Source organism: Gossypium arboreum, chromosome 1 (genome assembly GCF_025698485.1).
Source record: "Gossypium arboreum isolate Shixiya-1 chromosome 1, ASM2569848v2, whole genome shotgun sequence".
Lineage (NCBI taxonomy): Eukaryota > Viridiplantae > Streptophyta > Magnoliopsida > Malvales > Malvaceae > Gossypium > Gossypium arboreum.
Genome location: NC_069070.1, coordinates 117,340,107 through 117,350,334, shown reverse-complemented (window position 1 = coordinate 117,350,334; position 10,228 = coordinate 117,340,107).

Below are 10,228 nucleotides of genomic sequence, written 5' to 3'. Positions count from 1 at the left end.
ACCAGCCTCAAAAGCGGAGGGACTGAGAGCGTAAATAGACCCTCAGTCCCAAAACACGCGGATCCTTGGCACAAGCGGGTCGGGTCCTCGGGTCAACTTCCAAACGACGCCGTTTTGGGTGCTAAATGTTAGCCCCAAAACGACGTCGTACCAGGGGCTTATAAAGGTCAACTTTTTTTGGAATTTTCATTTGGTCTGAGTTTAAGAGAAAAAAAAAAGAAAAGGGAGAGCTTTTTTCTCTAGAAGAATCCAGAACCGGTCAAGAATCCGGCCGTTCCCCCCGCCGTGGCTCCGCCGTGCCGGCCACCGTTCACGGTGGCCGAAAATTGCCTCGAGGTAGAATTTTCTCCCCTTTTTCGTCTTCTATATATTTATATTTAATATATATGCTGTTTTAAATAAGGTGAAGATTGTGGGTATGAACAGATTCAAAAGAAAAAAGGAAAATAAGGAGAAATAGGGGTAACCTTCGATTTTTGTTCTAAGTTCTGTTTTTGCTGCGATTTTGAGTTTTTCTCTTTTCCCTTTTTTAAAAAAGGTCTAATATTGCTTGTTATTTCATAAGAGTACCGAATCAATCTACAGTTTTTGGATTTGGCTTTTAAATAGCCCTTACATTTCCTTTTTTAATATTTGTCTATTCTGTTTTTTAAATGTTGCAGGCGCAAGTGGGGCGGTGGTACAGTGGTGGTGCTTGCAGACGTCGGTGGTGGAGGGGTGGGGAGCATGTGCTGACGGCTAGGGTTCCTGTTTCTTTGGTTTTGGTGTTTGTTTAGGTTACTGTTGGGCTTAGTGGGTTAGAAGATAGGTTTTGGGCTAAGGATTTAGTGGGTCAAACGGGCTAGAGGGTTTTGGGTAGGTTTAAGTCGGTTTGGGTTTAGGTCAAATGGGTTAGAGGGTTTTGGGCCCAAAAATTGGGCTTGTACAATGTTCATCTGACAAAAAAGGTAATATTCCATCTAGTAGGAAATCTGTACAAATGGGTAAGTAAAAATCAATTCGCATCATAGCCTATAGTACGATTGATAGGAACGGAGGATTGTGTAAATGTAGGAAGTGTACAAATTCTTAAGATGAACCAACATAAAAGGGGACAAGGGTACGCTAAGAAGAATGTGTGAACCTTACTTATGCAAGAAATTTCAAACAGAAGATCAAACCCATGAAATTTTTACTTATAATTCATAAACGATATATTATATTGGAAGCTCACTAAGTTCAAGCCAAAATTCGATCAATTTTCGACAAACTTGTGTACTAAACTATAACATGCATATAGCGGGGCAACCTAAAGGTTGAGCCTTAGGGTTAGAATTTTCTTTTTGTAACTAAGTATGAACAGTAGTGTTATATTTACAATAAAAAGAAATGTTTAAAATATTAAAACTGTTATTGTAAATTTTTCATAAGTCTGCTTGTTAAGGCTTTTGATTTAGAAGTTGAAATTGTATTTTCGATTAGCAGTTTAGCTAGCTAAGTTAAGTATGATTAGTAAAAGCATGTTTTGCGGTTTTAGTCGCGTTGGCTGTACAACTTAGTTGTAGATTGCTCATAGTTGTCTCAGAGACAATGTGACATTTTATATCGGGACCCGTCAATCAAGTCGTGTATAAAGTGTTACACCAAACATAGAAAAAGAAATGATGTAATTACTTTCAGTAGGAAAATAGTTTCTCTCAATAATAACTGATGAATATCGTAATTCCAAAAAAATAGAATTTATTCTAAGTAAATAAATTCTCATTACTTTCTAGTAAAATAATGGTGTATGAAAATTTAGGGGAACTAGCTAGTGTCAACTATTTATTGGGAGAGATACAAGAATCATAGTTGAACAAGTCCTTGTAAAATAATATTATTTAAATAGAAAATAGTCTCCTAGTCTAACTAAGAGAGGGGTGGACAACACACCATAGTTAATAATACTAAGGTTGTCATCCCTCACTTGTTAATGAGGGGAATTTGAGTCTCTCATGTATTAGGTATATGTATTTCATAGACTTTTGACTCAAGACTTTATAACCCAATAATTATTTTCTATTTCCTAAAATAAATATTAATTTAATTTCATTATTCAATAGATTCATAATGACTAATTAATTTAATCTCATTTTTAAACTCCAATTATTTTATTATAATTAATTAAATTATAATTCAATAAACCTTAAATTAATTCTTGAGAGCTCAAAATTTGTTGAGGATGGCTAACAATATGGGCTTTCAGTGCCAGAAGAGCTGACTGATCTGTGATGATATTGGTTATTGTTTTGGTAGAGAATGAAACCACAAAATGAAGCAACAACACCGCCATCATAAGAACCAGAGAGAACCCACTGTTCCCCATCAAAATTTGTGGAAGTGAAACAATTGTGATCAGATGTATGCTCCAAGTAATCTACTGGTGTTTTGGAATAGTAATATTTTCTTACAAATTTTAATCATATATAGAAAACCAAAGAAGTTTCCTAATCCTGTAATTTTCTACACATATCACTTATCATGCACATTCAGCCTTATCATGCACCCACTGCCATCTATTTTTGGATTCATTGTATAAATCTAGATCCTTTAATTGAAAAACAGAGTATTACTGAGTGAAATTAATACGAACTAATTACGAATAGACACACTCCCTTACATGTTCGGCTCTTGATTTTAAAATGGGTGAATCAATATACCTCGACACTCCCTCTTTACTTTTTTCTATTTCCATTGATGTCGTGTATCGACAAGAAGCTTTTTCTCTTACTCAAAAGAGAAGCGTAAAGCATGACACTGCATTAATATTCATAATTAGTTATTTTATTTAAATATTATATTTGCATGTATAATTATCAATATATATCATAGCTTATGTTTAAGATTTTGATCAATTAATTATTAGATTTTCATCATTGAAAAGGTGACACATTTTACTTTTTGAAACAAAGAAATATTCTAATATTAAATGGTTCATTAATTTTATAAATTATTATGTTAATATTAATTTTATATTTTAATATTTCTAATATTGCATTAATTATTTAAAATACATACTATGAAAGAATTCATGTAGAAAGAATGAAATTTAGAATGGCATATATAGGTGAATGTATAGGTACCGATGAAATTAATCTCTTTATTATTAAATGAATTAATTTAATATTTTTATTAATAAAAATTAAATAAGACTAAATTGAAATAAAATTAACATTATTATTTAAAAAGAAATGTAAATTATTTTTTCATTTATAATTTAACTCCAAAAAAATCATTTCGTCTACAAATAATAAAAAGTTTTCACAAATATAAATATTATATTAAACAATAAATATTAACTCTATTCTATAATAAATTAATCCATTTAATAAGAAATGGACTAATATAATCTTATCCCTATAACAAAGAGACTTACTAGATATATTCACCTATATTCCTAGAAGATTTTATTATTTATTTTTCTGTAAAAAAAAAAAGGAAAAGGGGTAGTATTTTGTTAAAAGTGATGCAATTAATGCTTTGAACACGGCTAGTCTTCTGCACAATTGTAGCTTAGGTCATCCTTTTGCTTTTCTTTGGCCTCTTTCCCATTGCTTTTAATTTTTTAATAATATGTAGCACGTGTGTCGCCCAGGGCATAAGGGGCTGCCAATTCTCGTTGCTGGTTTTGCTCTTGGTTGGACTCTGTCTTTAATTACGCGTTGATTCTTCAATTAATGCCTTCCCTTTTTTTGTATTCGTCGACAAACTTATGAGTTGAGGGACCTCATCCCCACTAATTGGGTCCTATATCAATAATTTACGTATATTTAGATTTTGATATGTTAATAAAGATTGAGATTTTGAAACTTCAAGTATCTAAATTTAAATCCTATTATTTGTATTTACACATGTACAGTGTAGGTTCTCATTTTACATTCACTAGATTTATTTTAACTTACATCAAGATATATTATAATTATCAATTGTCGTTATTATTGTAATTTTAGAATTGTAGTTATACGAAAATTGCCTTTATTATTGAAATGTGTATTTTCGTGCAAAGTTTTTTCCATCAATTTGGTCAAATAATTTTGCGTGCCTAACATATAGTGTCGAAACCATTTTCAAATCGAGCTTTGGAAAATGGGAATCGATTTTAAAAACGAAAACGGGAGTCGCCACTAATCCTTTTAGGTGTGATTGGATCACCTTTAAAACATTTTGTTTTAAAATCATTAGTTTTGGTCCACGAAGTAAAAGAACGGGTTCGAGTCGGTTACGCACGAGGAAGGATTAGCACCTCGTAACGCCCAAAAATTGGTACCTAATTGATTATCAAATGTCTTTAATGTCGAAAGAAAAAAAAATTTAAGATGTAGTCCTTTTAAAATATTTTAACTTTGAAAATTGGGATTCACTAGCGTCAAAGTATTAACATTAAGTTATCCCTTTTTGAAATTCCTATCTCAAGCAACAAAACGCTATATCCAATAAGTTAGGACATATTGCTTTGAAATTCCAAGATACTAGCTTGCATTTAGAAAACCTTTAAAAATTTAGAAGGGTGCTTAATTATTTGAATTCAACGAGAAAAGTGGCAACCCAATAAGTTAGGGCACTACTTTCTAAATTTCCAAACACCAAGCATCACCTTATTTGCAAAAAAAAATCTTATCTCGAGGTAATAAGATGTCATATCCAGTGAGTTATGACACAACGCCTCAAATATCAGAGAGTAAGTATTTTATTTAACACTCGTATTATGATTTAAAAGAATATGCCGTTATTTAGATTAAACGTGAGAGAAAAAAAAAATCGAAATCCAGTAAGTTAGGGAACGATTGTCTCGGATTACCAAATACGAAATATTTACTTTAGTGAAAGAATCACTATCGGGTTGAATAAAACCTAAATTCGTAATGAAACGAGATAATAAAGAATGCATAACAAATAAAAATTGATAACCATAACAGATAAACATAAACACAAATATGAATACTAACGATAAATACGAAGGTAAGATAAATGAATCGAATAAATAATAAGAAAGATAAATGAATCGAATAAATAATAAGAAAGGGAAATAATGAATAAGCTAAATGTTTGAAATTATTTAAAAAAAAACTATAAATAGAATAGATGATGAAATAATAATTAAAGTAATGATATGTAAATAAAATAAATATGCTAAAAAATATACAGTTATCAAATTAGTTAATATAAAATAATAACGTATAAGTAAATACAAAAATAAAGGAAAATATAATAACAATAATAGAAAAATACAACAATAATAATAGTAAAAGATATAATAACATAATAATATAATAGTAATAGTAACAATATGACGATAATAGTAAAAATAATATATTAAATAATAGTAATAAAAGTAGTGCTAATAATAATAATAATAATAATAATAATAATAATAATAATAATAATAATAATAATAATAATGATGATGATCTATTAAGTTATAATGAAAATAATGATAATGATGATATATTAGATAATAATAGTAAAATAATAAGTAACAATAATAAATTATAATAATAGTGATGAGAATAACAAGTGATGATAATAACAAGAATAATAGTAGTAATAATATATTAGTAATACATAATAGATGTAGTAAAAAAATATAGTAGTTATAGTAATAATAATATAAACAAGAGCATATATATTATGAAAATAATGATAGTAAAATATAATAATAGTAATAATAATAATGGAATGAAGGTAATAATAATATTAAAATAAAGTAAACAAAAATAATACTATATATCAATATATATATACATATAATGCAAATACACACTACCATATAATAATAATAATAATAATAATAATAATAATAATAATATAGAAATACAAAGAGCAAATAAAATATTAAATTTAAAAACAATACTATATATAAAAGTATATACATACATATATGTACATAAAATATACACTAATAATAATAATAATAATAATAATAATAATAATAATAATAATAATAAAGTAAAGAAAATATGATAGAATAGTAATATTAAAATGACGTAATAAAATAATACTTATATATATAGAGAAATGTACATACGTATATATATAATAAACATACATTAATTAATAGTAAAAACAATAGAAGTGCTAATAATATTAGTATTAGAATGAAATAAGAGATAAATGCAAACATAATAATATAAATAAGGTAAGCAGACACAAATAAAAAATAATAGGAAGGACATAATCGAATCTGAGAGCAATATTTTGGGGCAAATCCGTAATAAATAAAAGAAGAGGGATTAATTAGACATGCAAATAACGGGAAGGACTAAAACGGAAAATAGCCCTTCGACCCAAAAAGCAGCAGACTTTGATTCTATCCCTTATTTCTTACTACGATTGGAGTGAATATAATGAAACCCTTTGAACCTTTTGATTGCTATTGATATACTGATTTTTGTTCTTGAATCTCAAAAAAAGAAAAATCCTCTTGAATCTCAAAAAATCTCTTCTTGAATCTCAAAAATTTCTTCTCTCCAAAATACAATCAATTCCTCTCCAATCCTCCCCTTTTTTTACATTGAGATTGTGGCTTTTTATAAGCTTTTACCACTTGTTCTTCTTCTTTTTTTTAATTTATTTGCCTTTTCTTTTGTAGGCAAATGGAGCAAAATGGGGGTGGGTGGCTAATTATGGTGTGGAGTAGGTGAGATTAGGTTTTTTCTTTTTTGATTTTTTTTTTTGGGTTGGGTTAGTGTTTTGGGCTAAGTTTTGGGTTTGGTATTGGGTTTTAATTGGGTAGTTGAGTTATGTTTATTTGGGTTTGGTTTTATTGGGCCCCGGGCAAAATTTGGGCCATACATATAGATCTTAGTTTTTTTTTTTGGCTGTAAAAAAATTTTAATTTAAAAAAAATCAATTAAGTCTTTACTTTTTTTTACTTGAATACTTAAAACTTTCAAAATGTATCAAAAACACACTCAAATTTTTATAAAAAAAAAACAATTAAACCCAAGGTTTTGCCCCTTTTTTAATCTCTATAGATTCAATAATGCTCCCCAATTTTCAATGGTTATTCTTTTTCTAACCCCTTTTTTCCTTGACTTTGTTGTGCAATTTAAAGTCTTTCTTTGGGTAAATTATAAAAATAGCCACCCAATTTGGTTAAATTTATTTTTTGTCATTGAATTATGAAAAGTTGCATTTTGGTCACTAACTGTAGCGACGTAAAATTTTTGCTCTGGTCACTAATTGAGGTGATTATTTGAAAATTTGAAAACTAAACTTCGATTTTAATGGAAAGGGGAGTCTTTACTGGTCCTTTTTCCTAGGTGTGATCGGACACCTAATAAATCCTCTTCTTTTAAAATAAATTCATTTTTTTTAAAAAAGGAAGGCCGAATTTAGGTCTACGTCAAAAACCAAAGTAAAGTTGGGTTCGGGAGTCGGTTACGTGCGAGGAAGGTATTAGCACCTTTGCGACGCCCAAAATTGGTATCTTTATTAAACAGGTGTTGTCTTGATTTTCAAAAATACGAATTCAATTTGACATTTAATCGGGATCCGATTGAAAAATGAGAATTTTTTAGTTTTTGGTTTCTTGAAGGATGTCCGGTTTTTATCACAAGCCAATGTGATTCACCCAACATAGCGATGAAATCACAGACTTAATGTTAAAATCGGTACGTTGCCTTATTTTTGAAATTAATTAGAAAACATGAATAAAGATTTTTAAAGTGATAAATAGTAAAATGATACGGAATGGGCAAGAAACGAAAAAAAAAAGAGTTTTAAATACATTGAAGCAAATAATAAATATAACGATAATATTAAAAACAATAACGATGTATGCGATATTAAACGTGAAAATAATAGTATTAAACACGAAATAAAAACGAATATATATAAACATATAATAATAGTAAGTAAGGTGATGATAACATAACATTAGAAATACGAATAATACTATATATATACATATATATATATATATTAAAATATATACACAATAATAGGGATGAAAAGTATATACATAATACATATAAAAAAGCATTATATCTATAAAATATATATACATAATATATAGATATTAGAAACAATAATAATTTTAAAACAATTATAATAATACTACACAAATATATACGTATATATATTAAAGATATGTAAAAACGATTATTATATATAATAGTAATTAATATTTAAAAATAATAAAAATGTTAAAATAATAGAAAATAGTGATAATAATGAATATAATATTAAAATAAAGTAGTAGATAGTGAATATAATAATAGTATAAAAAACAATAACAATAAATACAATAGTAAACCTACTAGTAAAAATAATAGTAAATATAATATAATAATTATTGATATTTAAAAGAATTAACTTAATAATATAGGAACGAAAATAAATGAAAAGGATTAAAATCGAATTAAAAAAACTGAATTCTGGGGCTAAATCAGAAATAAAATAAAAGGAAGAACCCATTTGAAACGCGCGGAAACAGTGGGGGGCCAAAAGGGCAATTTGCCCAAGCCTCTAAAACGCACAGCATTGAACGGGACTAAATTGTAAAGCGGGTCAAATTTCAGGGCTAAATTATTAAATAAATATAAACTTGATTTAAAACGTCGAAAATGCGGAAGGCCGCGCACGCAATTAGACCATTATACAAGAAAACACGCGGATCCTAGTGGGTCGGGTCGGATCGATCCGACCCTATCCAAAACGACGTCGTTTTATTTAAAAAGGGGGGACCAAAACGCACCATTTTGGTCCCCATAAAAGCCAAAAAAAAAAAATTTAAATCATTTTGTAGCTTAGGAAAAAAAAAAGAAAAGGGGAAGGGGGAGAGCTAGGGATTTTCAGCCACGGGGTCGGTCACCGTCAGGTCGTCGGACCGTCGCCGAAAAAGGTAAAAAATTATTCTTTTTTTTATATTTTTTTGCTTAATAATATATATATTTTATATGTATATTGATGGAAAATAAAAGGAATATGTACGTATGTATGCGAAAGATTAAAAATAAAAATAAAAAATACCCTTTAATCCGTTTGCTTTATTTTTTCTTCGAATGTTTACTATTGTTTCTGTATTCTTTGGGACTGTTTTGTTGTTTGAGTATATGATGAACTTGCCGAATGTTTTTTTTTTTTGTATTTTTCAAAGAAAGAATGCCGAATCCTTTTTTGATTTCGGTTTGGCTTTTTATAGCCTTTTACAAAATGGTCATATTTATGCTATTTCGTTGCGTGTTTGCTTCCTTCCTCTGTCTTTTCTTGTTTTAATGTTTGCAGGTGCGGTGGGTGGAGGACATGACCGGTGGGGCGGTGCTGCAGGGCTGTCAGAGGCAAGTGGGCAGGTGGTTCGGCGCCAAATGCTAGGGGGGTTAGGGTTAGTTTTCTAATTTTGGGTTTTAAGTTTAGTGGGCTTTTGAATTGGGTCTAATATTTGGGTTTTGTAATGGGTTTTGGGTAGTTTTAGGTTTTAGTGTGTTATTAGGCTGACGGGTTGGGGTTTAAGTGTGGGTTTTGTAAAATCTAAATGGGCCATTCGGGTTTAATGTACATTGGGCTAAAATTGGCCTACAACACTAACAATATTGAGTTATAACATTTTAGTCACTCGTTCATTAACAATCGTTACATCCTTAATGGAAAAATAACGTGGCACGTTATCTCAAGGGTCAATATTTAATTTGACCTTTGAACTATAGTTAAAACATTCAACTTGGTCCGTTTACAACTTTTTTAACAATAATTCTAAAAAATTCATTAAAAACTCTAAAAAATAAAATAATTCAAAAAATTAATTATTGTTTGAAACTATAAAAAATTTTAATTGTAATTATGTATTTTTTAAAATCATAAATCCTTAAAAATTTAACCTAAGTTGAGTGTTAAATTTCAAAAATTATTAAAAAATCTAAAAATATAAAAAAGCTTAAAAAATCTGAAATTTCATTTTTTTGGAATTATAAAAATATTTTTCAAAAATTATAATTATGTAAAAAAATTAAATTTCATAAAATTCTGAATATATATAATATATAAAATAAAAGATAAAAGATATATAAGTTATAAAATTGATAAATTATATTAGAATTCCTATCTCAGTCACATGCATATGGAAATCATAAATTTAGAACATAAATTTATATTTAAAATAAAATCCAATAAATAATAAAACTTATAGTTTGAAACTAATTGTATTATTTACATTAATTATAAATTTATTTATTATTTGAGCTATTAATTAAGCTTTTAAAATAAATATTTA